Source organism: Chlorocebus sabaeus, chromosome 7, assembly GCF_047675955.1.
Source record: "Chlorocebus sabaeus isolate Y175 chromosome 7, mChlSab1.0.hap1, whole genome shotgun sequence".
Taxonomy (NCBI): domain Eukaryota; kingdom Metazoa; phylum Chordata; class Mammalia; order Primates; family Cercopithecidae; genus Chlorocebus; species Chlorocebus sabaeus.
Window position 1 is genome coordinate 46930296 of NC_132910.1, and position 12199 is coordinate 46942494.

Genomic DNA, 12199 nt, shown 5'->3' on the forward strand with positions numbered 1-12199 from the left:
TATCCAAAGTAGCAGTATCATGTATTTAGACTATGTCCACCATGTCCATAGGAGTATTCCATTCAGGTAACAATTATGTTTTTCATTTTAAATTCCAATTTTGGTTTGATACATTAGTGTACCTATGAAATGAGATTAAATTCACCAGTGTCTGAAATCACAATTTTGAAGGCCAGCTAGATAGATGGTAGTTGATGTGCTAAAGAAATGACTGCTACACAGTGAGGCCTGTGAGTGACATCTAGGGACTTTGTTCCATGTGAAAAACACATAGCTCATTATATTGCTGAGTGGCTGCATGTAAAGGTACTCCCCTCAGTTGTATCTTTCGTGTGTATAATGGTAATAATTATAAGGCAATGAAGGCCTTAATATGGAGGAACACACCACCGACTAAGAGCATAAAATAAAAAACAAATGAAATGAGAAAATGTGTTCAAGTAAAACAAAATTACAGTATAAGTTGATTTCATATTTAAATCCTCTAGGTATAAGGAAAGTATACAAGTTGGCTATTAAGACTGCAGGAAAGTCAGTTGTAGGAATGGGGAATCTATTGAGTTAAAGGAACTTAATCATAGTGGTGATGGAAATAGAATAACTTGCTTTGGTAAACTCAACTGTAATAATTCTGTGCATTTTCACTGACTGTGTCATTAGAACCTTCTTAATTTTGGGGTGCAAGAGATTAATTTGGTTCTAGTGTTCAATATATATCCTGAAAATGAAGTGAATGGCTGTCTTTATGCTTGATTTTCAGATAACAGAGATTGCTTAATTTAAAAGAAGAAAACTCCTGAAGCCAGACATATTAAGGAAATAACAAAAATTCAAGGACGTAACCAAAATGTGGACATTGGAAATATCTGGGAAGTTGAAGAAGGTGAAGTTATGTACCAATGTGTAGAAATGAATGTTTTTCTTTTTAAAAATATAATTAGATATTCCATCATGCTTCATGCGTAGAACACATTCATTGATGAGACTTATACAAATACTATTAAAAGATTCAGTTCCGTATGCAAATATGAGGTTAAGATTTATTTATTTAGAAAATTAAAAGCAAATGAGAACATTTTCTATGACTATAATTATTTTCACCGAAGAAATGACTGATTTTTAATATTTTAGGTAACATGAGCAATAAGATATTAATACTATGTTCATCTCTAACTTCAATGTTCCCAGAAAATTCTGTGCATTTGCAGAACTTATTAGATATTTTTAAGTGAATCAACTGACATAATGTTTCAATGACCAAGTTAAAAGCTAATCAGAAATTTCCAGTAATACCTTTACCTACATGTTTACACACACCTTTAAAGAATATTTTATGTAAATATATTATTCAATGTTGTTTTCTAAATTCATTTCAACTTGAATTGAGAAACATTAGGAATACCCCTATTTCCTGTTATTTTCCTTTTTTCATACCTGTTATGTGTACTGATTGCAAACAAATATACTTTAAAAATGAAGAAGGGAACTATTTTTCATATAGGGTACAGATTTGTCTAGGGTGTTTTATACCATACTAAAAACATGTTTCTTGAAAAAAAAACAAAAAACAAATTTGAACATTAACCCCTCCCCTCTCTTCTCTATCCATCTGCCAAATTTTGCTTTCAAAGAATTGTGGTAACAATATCAAATATTCCTACCACCCTTGTCACCTTTCATCTGTCTGTGAAAAGCAGAAGAGATTTTACTCTCAGGAACCAACAAAACAAGAGCACACAGCTGAACGGCTTCTGGTCTACACTCACATTTCCCATTTGCCTGCATTTAATGCTGTTAATATTTCAGCAGCTGGAGTACCAGAGTCAAACTGAAGTTTTTAACTATTTAATTCTGAATCCTCAGTCACAGACCTTGGAGAGAGAGAAAGAGAAAGAAAGAGAGAAGGAGAAATGACAGAGATTGAGATAAAGGTAGACACAGAGATAGAAAAAGTAATAGAAAGACTGATGGTCTTTTTAAGGACTGACAGCAGGAAAACAGGGAATTCTGCTTTACAGCACAAGAAACTGAACTCTGTCTACAACCACAACCAAAGCATGTGGACAAGGATCTGAACCTTGGATGAGATGGCAGCCCCAGCTAACAACTTAATTTTAGCTTGAGAAGATTGGGCAGAGAACTCTGCTACCCATTCTCCGAGTTCTGTTCTATAGAACTCTGAGAAATGTGAACAGCTTTTTGTGTGGTGCTAACCTAGGAGAATCTATCCTTAGAAAAGAGTCCACAATTTCTAATCTAAGATCAGTTTGTGTAGTGTGTATGTGTGTGTGTATGTACATTTTCTCCATCACTTATTTTATTACTTAACTTCAATGCAAGTTTGCAAGGAAATGAGGCTCCAAGCTGCTCATTATTAATATAGGGCCAGAATATTTTTAGGGGTTTAGAAGTTTCAAATGAACCAAAATGGAACTTAGCAATGAAAAGAGTGAGTCTGTCCTATTGTAGTATGATATTTTTACTTCTGTTTTGGCTAGAAAATGGGGGTAACTGAGATAAAAATGTGGTTTGGAAGATGTCTGTATCACATCTATTAATAGAATTTTGCTGAATATGATTTTTCTGTCAAGTAAAAACAATGGTTGAAAAATACATATAGTAGAATTTTCTGCTTTTTCCATTAGATATCTGTTTCTTTTTTCATGGAGCTGACAAATATGTAATTTCAGTTTGTCTTTTCCACCTCTTTTTTCTTTCTAAAATTTTAAAATTTGTTTTTCATTTCTTTCCTTTGAACCACAAAAATCTATAGCCCCCCTTACCAGAGCTAATTGAAGAATGGAAAAGACTTCAGTGAGACCTCTTCTAAGGTCTTTCGAGATTAAAACTCATTTTCAGGGTAGTGTGATTATTAAAATATATTTTCTCTGTCACACAGCTAATAGGTACTTATGAAATTTTGGTGTAAAGGAATAATTGAATAATAATTATATTGTAATTGAGTACTTCCTATAGCTTTGCATATGCCTCCTCTTTTAATCCCCATAATGATCCAATGAGTAAGTTCTATTACTATTATTTAATAGAATATTGAAGTTCACAGTAATCCCATATTTTAAATGGTATGATGGGAATTTATATCTATCACTTTAACTTATCCCTTAACATTTAAGTAAATGAATTATAGAATTATAATTTATTGGTGATTGCTCTAAAAAGACTTCTGGTTTCTCTTACATTGAAATTCTGAACTAGGTATATGGATATTACTACTATGTTTTTATTTACACCCCGATACTCTTCCAGAAATTTTCCTGGGTTATTTATCCACTACATCTATTTTTAGAAAGAACATAAAGTTAAAAGGAACTCTCAATCCCACTTTATATTTTCTTCGATTAGAGGTAAAAGTATTACAGTGGTTCCAAATAAAACCAGCTCTTAAATTTCTCTTCAACTTCCTCATCCCTTCCTATGTGGAGCATAGTCAAGTACATCTGGAATTCAAGTCTTTTCATATGGCATTGTGATTGTTACTTTTAATGTTACTTCCTCTAAGAACTTTGTTTTGTACCTGAAGAGTTTAAAAAAATCAAAATGTACAAAGTCATTCAGTAGATTTACTCTCTATTATTCCAGTAGTCAGTGTATTAAAAGTCTCTAAAGGCCCATTAAGGTATCAGGCTAGACTGGCTCTGGACCCACCATTGTCTATTTTGGTTCAATAATGATTATACACATGTAATTGACTGAGACTATATCAGACTCATAAGTCACACTGTAAATGAAAAAAATGCAATAAATGTATATAACAGACTATAATTACAAGCCAATTCAATGCAGTGGATTTGATAAACTTCTTTGTAAGTTACGAATATTTGAACAACGGGGCAAAAGACTGTTTTATCAAGGACAACATAGTTAGAGGCAGAGCAGTTAGTATAGGTTCTAACTTCTTCAAAATGGGGAGACTTGACTGTTATTCCAAAGGTGGTTCACCACATGATCCCAGAATGACCTGAAAGAATTTCCCTAAAAGTCTCTCATTATAGAACAGCAGTCATTTATTATGATAATATCATTACCATTAAGTTTGAACAAGTATTTTTCATAATTTTATAAATACGTAACGTATTTGTCATTCATTCATGGATTAAGAATATGTATGAAATATAATTCTTATAACATTAAACACTTATGCACTATTTTAAATGGTAACAGATTATTATTGATAATAGTGAGAATCAAAATATACTGACAGGTACTTAATTCAAGTTCCAGTTATTTCTTGTGGAAATACATTTTTCTTTGAATCAAATAGAAGAAAACTGCACTTTTAAAAAGGTGTAGGAGTAACAAGTTACCAGCGAGTACCCCAATTAGGATTGTCTGTGGGTAACGGCATTTTACGCACTTGTTGGTGGATGGAACTGCCCATGTGGTTTTTGTGTGTGTGTGTGTGTGTGTGTTTCATATTTCTTTATAACTTGCATTTGCAAGAAGTCTATTCATGTATATGTATGAATTCATAATACTAAATTTTAAATAGTCATTCTAATAATAACTTTTCTCTATGCAATAACTTAAATAGTTAGCAACGTGCTTATCTTTGTTTCATCTAACACAGTGATGTGGTTTGACTGTGTCCACAACGAAATGTCATCTTGAATTGTAGCTCCCCTAATTCCCACACGTTGTGGGAGGGACTTTGTGGGAGATAACTGAATACTGGGTGCGGTTTCCCCCATAGTGTTCTCATGGTAGAGAATAAGTCCCACGAGATCTAATGGTTTTATCAGGGGAAACCCCTTTCACTTGGCTCTCATTCTCTCTTGCCTGCCACCATGTAAGTCGTGCCGTTTGTCTTCTGCCATGATTGTGAGGCCTCCCCAGCCACGTGGAACTGTGAGTCCATTAAACGTCTTTTTCTTTGTAAATTACCCAGTCTTGGGTATGTCTTTATCAGCAACGTGAAAACAAACTAATACACACAGTGTCAATTGTTTATGAACCTTAATTATGTCTACAAATTCTCTTTTGACAAACAATGTTACACAACCATAGGAGTGATATTTCATCACATTCCTGGGTCCACCCACTATTACTGGGATAGGATTACATAGAGGGTGTATATCAGGAGGAAGTGATCATGTGGTCCATCCTAGAGTTCTAACTGCCACATAGGTATATAAAAGATGCTTATTATTCACAAAAGTTATAAGTAGCATATTTTCTATGTAGGCACAATGGATGGTTTAAAATATTTTCTGATATTTTGGTATATTAAATTCTACAAACACATTTTATTATTATAGAACATGTTCATAAATTATAGTTTTAAATTATTGACAATGATAGTTATTCTGCTTAGTTAAGTACTCTGAAGATATAAAGAGATCCCCCATTTACTTTTTCAGAAAGACTTGAAGGGAAGGTTTCTTAATGCAAAGTATCATTTTTCCTCCAAGGATAGTGCAAGGCATGCAATATATAATAATTCACTTAATGCGTGATTGATTCTTCCCATGAAGTTAAAATGTGATACAGTCCTTTTCCAACATGAAGCACAAGGCATGAGCAAGTTGAATAGACGTCAAAGGAAAGAAATCAACAAAAGAAGATGTCATGCTTTGTGAGTAAAATACTGTGTTGTGAACATATTATAATCAAATATAAGTCGAAAAATATTCCCAAAGTAAAATTATAAATTATTGCTGGCTTATCTAAAATACAATTACAGTTCAAACAAGAGAATCAAGTATTTACACTAATCTACATACAATTTCAGTTTTACCTTACAAATATCTCAAGCTGATTAATACAATTAACTGTTAGCAATGACACATTTTGCTATATCTTCTGGCTATTTGAATTGTTTTCTTTTACATTATCCTTAGTCTTTTTCTATGAAAATAACAACAACAATGACAACCCTGGGCCTGGGGCTTTAATTTGGCAGGCCCACCTGCAGCATGCTGTTGCACTGCTCAAACTCTGTTTTCTAATCCTGCGCCTAATGGAACCTGGTAGCAAGGAGGACGTCAATCAGAGGTGATGCATGGTGATGATAGTGACCATGTTTGCAAAGCTGCTGGTAAAGTCAGATTGCTTTCCCTGCTAACCCAAGATATCCTTTCATATGTGGAAATTTACCCAAATAAAAGGAGACAGTTATTTGCCTTTTCTGATTTTCTTTTTTTATCTTGTGGTTATATGATTGGCAGCTGGAACTATTTATTGACTTTTTATCTTTTTAGTGATTCCCACAATCCTTTCCTCAATCAAGTTGATAGAGCCTGGGTTTTTTTTTTTTTTTTAGGTGAGTGAATAGAGAGAAAGCTATATACTGAAATACCATCAAATAAAACCGCATTCAAGAAAATCCATTGCTGTTTTTTTGTTTTTTTTTTTTTTTTTTTTTTGAGACGGAGTCTGGCTCTGTCGCCCAGGCTGGAGTGCAGTGGCCGGATCTCAGCTCACTGCAAGCTCCGCCCCCCGGGTTCCCGCCATTCTCCTGCCTCAGCCTCCCGAGTAGCTGGGACCACAGGCGCCGCCACCTCGCCCGGCTAGGTTTTTGTATTTTTTAGTAGAGACGGGGTTTCACTGGCTTAGCCAGGATGGTTTTGGTCTCCTGACCTCGTGATCCGCCCGTCTCGGCCTCCCAAAGTGCTGGGATTACAGGCTTGAGCCACCGCGCCCGGCCCCATTGCTGTTTTTTAACCATTACTGCATGGACAAAACATTTCCTCAATGCGCACTTTCCCTCCCTTTCTCTTTCTAAATTGACGCATGTATGTGTACACATATTATACCTAACTAGATATACAGTAAATAGTTATAAATGTAGACAACAAAAAAATGGGACATTCAAACTAGTCACAGGACAAGAGCACAATGTATGTTAGGAATTTATACTAACAAATTCAAGAAATACTGAGTGATAAACTTGTTTCAGGTGCTCTATTAGATATTAGGGGTAAAAATTATAAATAAGATCCATCCTCTGCTCATAAAGGACCTTATCAGCCTAAAATCATCATAGTGGAGAATATAGTCAAGTTAACCCTGACTATAAAAATGAAAATTTCAGGAGAAATGCCTAGTTCTAGCGTAACTTCTTGTAATATGGCAACATACAGGAGGTAATTTGGTTTTAAGGGAAAGTCAAATAAAGCTTTCTGAATGAAATAAGACTTAACTGCTGTAATACTTTAGATCTTTCCTAAAAATAAAAACTAAAAACTACAGCCAACACTAGCATGTATCCTGGGTTTATATAGCAAATTTAAAAACAATATATGCAGATTACTTTCTTCCAATGTATTCAAATAACAAATGGCCCTATTCTTATTGATATTCAAGACAGAATATTTAAGTGTACTAGTATTTGATTCTCCAGATCCTTTGATTAAGGTAGACAGGCAAATCACATAGTGCAAAGTCACCACAAACAGTGAACAGTTAGGGGTCATGACGGGGTGACGGCCTTGAGGCTGCTCTGCTAGTCTTCAAATCTTTGAGGGTGACAGTGTCTTTGATCTGTCTGCCTTTTAAACAAGGAAACCTGGAAATATCTCAAATGACCATTTGATCTGTTTCTGGTGGGGAAGGTAGTCTTCCAGCTGCCACCCTCAAACATGCTGTGCTCTCCCCACTAACTAAACACAGGGCTTTCATGTTGGAGAAAAACCAGGCTTCCAGCCACATAGAGCACTAAAGAAAGGGCTGATGAATACGGCCAGTGATTGGAGTGGCAGCCAGGCTGCAGTGTGTGACCTACTGCTGGAGACGTGTGGCTGCAGGGACTGCAGAGCTGCTGAATATGTGGACACATTCCCAACAGGGAGAACAAGAAGGCTCTGCTGCTAAGAGGAAGGGCTCTCAGGAAGAAGTCCTGGTAAGAGCAGTCTCAGCTTAGGATGATGCCAGGCTCTCCTGATTTAAAGGGCAAGAAGCCCAACCATGCCATGAATGGTGAACACTGAATAAAGCACAAGCAGAGACTGAGGCTGAGAGTCCAAACCATGAGGCAGAAAAATGAACCCATCCTAATGGAAAGCAGAGCATAGAGCAGATGGCAGAGGAGGAAACATGGGGGTTTCAGGTCAGAAACATCTTCCTAGTAAAAATCTATGAGTAACCTGCTTTAGTTACATGACTTCTGAGATAAAAGAGAAAAAAGAAGAAAAGGGAAGGATCAAAATAGCAGGATATTTTAATTTTCAGATTATTGTAAATGTAAATCTCAGAACACTGCAAATCTCAGTATATGACATGTAGCAACATTTATATCCATTTAACCATCAATTTATTTATTCAATAGACCTGTTGACTCCTTATTTTCAACCTACTGTATTGGGTACTCCATATACAAAGATGAATAAGAAACAGGTCTTGCCACCTAGTAATAGTCTAGAGAGGGCAAAAGATATGTGAACACAACAGAGGTATCTGTCCTGAGTATTTTTAAACTCTCCAACTATTATTAAGTCACCAGGATTCACCTTAAATAATGAAGCATTTTAATAAAATAACTGCTAATCTTCACTGTAAACCAGTCTTCTCAGGAAGTGCAAAATGACATACAATGATATAAATACTTTCACATAAGCTGAAAGTATGACATAAGGAACAATATTATTATTCACAAGGTACCGTTTCTACTACATAACAGAAAGGTGCTGGATATGTGGATTGAGGGAAACATCTCGTTATCTTGATCCAGTAAAATCTATTTGGAAACTATTGACACTGAACCACACCGCAAGACTCACTAAAAAGCTCTGTATTGGTTTACTTTTAAAGGAAAAAATATTTGATGAAGGCTAAGTAGGCATGCTGGGAGGAGTTGGAACAAGAGCATCACTGGCAGGCTGCATGACAATGAATTGGTTCCTACGGAAATGAAATTGTTGCAGTTCGCTTTTGTCATCTACAATTAAAAATGACAAGTATTGAGCACCATGTCATTAAGAAGAATCTGATTAGAGAAGTTTCCAAGCCTTAGGAATTGTTATTGGATGGTATCCTGGTTGGTATATGAAAGGCTTTTTTTAAGCCAGAAAAGTAGGAGCATCTAAAATAGAGCTATTTTAAATTCCTTAACTTAAGAACATAATCACAGAGATTTATGCATTATCAACAAGAATGCAAAATTAAATAGGGGATAACATTTTACCAGTGATAACTTCCAAACATCATAGATTGCTTAATTATAAATAAATTCATAACTATTTGTAACCGAAATGGTTTTTGAGAATTATTTTTATGGTTTTTGTAAACAAATCACTGTCTTATTTTCTTATCGTGAGCATGAAAAAAGTTTCTAATAGGCTTTTGTTTCAACCTGAGTGTGTCTTCCCACCTATACCTCATGTAAGTTTTGAACCTTTATGAAAAATCATGATTCTTTCCCATTTTCAGAACTTAGAACATTTACTAGTTTTTAGATTGGGATTAGGTGTCACGTTTTCATTTTGGGCTAAATAAGTAAACCTGAAGATCAAACGTTCAAATAAAATACAATAAGTGGGTGTTAAATAATGAAAAAGATATTCTTGTGGAGCTTTTCACAGAGAGATGATCCAGGCTGAACGTGTGTCCCCAGTGACAGTGAGAACCGTGGGACTGCTGCCTAACATCTGCAGGGTGTCATAAAAAGCCTCACTAAGGCACATCGTTCCAAATGAATACCGTATGGGTCACTTGCAGGCTATGTTAAGTAAACAATAAAAAATTTAAAACAAACAGCCACAAAGACAGAGGAACACTCAGGAAGGGAAGCAGATGAGTTATTTTGAAGAGACTAATCCCTGCCAGGGGATAGCCTCTCAAGGTATATTGCGGCCTGTCCCTCCCATCTCCAAAGTAGGAACAAAAGAAGTGCAGTCATCAAAACCATCGTGTTGACATACTTGAAGTGGAAAATTATCCAAATTATAAAATGTTATAAGGGGAGATTAGAATATGTGGTCTCTAAAGTCACTTTGAACTTGACAAGTATTTGAATCATTGTGTTATGCTACAATATAGTGTAGGCTTCACAAAAAGTCCTAGCTCCTCTGGAGGTGTTTCTTTCCTTCCACGCAGGAAGAAAGCCAAATAGTCTTTCTCCCAGTGCCATCCTTTCCGAACAGATTTGGTGATTCTTTAAGGTAGATTTGCCCATCATTTTGGGTAACATATGGGATGTGTAAAAATGAATAGAGAATATTCAGTAGCTTATTTTAAGATCTACAGCAATTTGTATCCTAGAAATTAGAAAAGCCAATAAGGACAAAATATACAGATGGATCCAAAGCAGCCAGGTTAAAAAAAAAGTTTGGATTTGCACATGCTATTTCATTTCTAATTTCAGGACTGGAATTACAAACAAGCAATTTCCCCAGTAACCTTTCTCCTTTCTGCACTCCTGCCCAGGCCTTGCAACATGTTTTCTATCTTCACCAATATTCAGAGTTTTTCTTTGCCATACTTTGACTGTACAGCTTTTCTGCCCCTTATCTTACCTTGTTCTTTCCAAGGTATAGAGCGACAAGCTAGTCAAGTAAACCTGGTCATTCTGACGAGCCTGTATACTGGCAACAGCAATAAGTATGTGTTTCAATCATATGCTTTTAATGCTGAGGACTTCAACCCAGAGAAAAAGGAGAGGAATTTTGAAGATCTCCAGATAAGTATAAGTATGTATAATTGTCTGAGCAAAATCCCTGCAAATGACAAGGTTCTGACATCCTTAGCTTAGTGAAAATTTTAATTAATTCATTTAATAAACATTCATAGAGTACCTACTCATAGAGTCACAGGCTCCCAGTTTGGGGATACTGCCTTACCCAAAATAGGAAAAAATCCTGGCGTTTGCGGAGCGTAAAATCTAGTGAAGGTAACAGACAATAAAAAGACTTATAAAAGCAGATAATCAACATATATGAAACTACATATAAACTTCACATACATTGGACAGTAATTAAGAGATAAATTACGATGCTTGTAACTTTTTAAATCAATCTTTAGATAAAAGGAATAAATACCCTTAATTCCATTTTCCCCTGTTTAACATTATTAGAAGCAGAGCAAGAGGAGAAAATGTTGGTAGTAAAACTTCAAGTGTTTAGAAAACATACCCCAGCATTTGGAGACATTAATTAATTAATGCTATAGTTGTTCAGTACCAGCTACTATATCTGCCAGGTTCTATGCTTGAGTTGAGCTATGGACATAGGGTGCATATGAGAAAAAAAAATATCCCAGGCCTCAAAGGAGATACTCATTGTTTTATTTTTAAAAGCCATTCATAAATCACATTATAGTGTTATTGAAGTGACCAGAGACATTTTCTTTCTGAAGAAGGATGCTGGTTTTAGGGTGTGTCCACAGTTCTTTAATACCACGCCATTTAGCCACTCAAGAGGTGGAGTCTAACTTCATTCCCATTCGGTGTGGCCTGGATCTAGTGACTCACTTCTAATGGTATGCAACTTTAAAGAGTGGGTGATAAAAGTTACTGTGGCTTCCTGCTTGCACCTTGCGCTGTGTTAGATCATTTGCTCTGTGGAAGCCAGCTGTCATGTAGTGAGGACACTCAAGCCATGATGAGAAACTGAGGCCTCCTGCCAACAGCTGCAGGAGTGATACAACTTGGGAGCAGATCCTCCAGCCCAAACTTTCAATGTCAAGCTTTCAGATGGTTCTGGCCCCTGCTGACAGGTTAACTGCTCTCTAATGAGAGATTCTGAGCTAGAGCCAACCATCTAAGCTACTCCTAGATTCCCCACCCTCAGAACCGGTGTTAAAATGACCAATGTTTTTGTTTTAAGCTGCTAAATGTTGGGATAATTTGTTACTCAGCAATAGATAATGAATGCAATCACTTTTTTTGGAAGATAGAGAAGGAATAAACAACAGGAAATGCAATCATTGTGTGTGTGGAGAGGGAGAGAGAAAAACATATAAAGATCAACCCATAGATAAAAACAGAGAGAGAGAGAGCATGGGACTGGGAGAAGCAGGCACAACCCTTGCAGCATGCATATATTTTCTTTTCACATTATCACTGGAATTTACAATCATCATTATGTGGCAACATTTTCTGTAGTTAATGAAAATTACTACATGGATTCCAAAGATAAGAAAGAAGAGCATGAACTTATTTGAAAGGTAAACGATTCCCTGTGTCTGCATAGTCACTGCATAAAAGTATTGATTCCAGGAAAGTCTCTTAGGAAGAGTCAATACAGTT

The 12199-nt window shown here is 35.8% G+C and overlaps 1 protein-coding gene across 2 annotated transcripts in view; it reads right to left on the reverse strand.

Moving 5' to 3' along the window:
• UNC5C (unc-5 netrin receptor C) overlaps positions 1 to 12199 on the reverse strand; it is a 383755-nt gene that overhangs the window by 290864 nt on the left and 80692 nt on the right. The window lies entirely within an intron of this gene.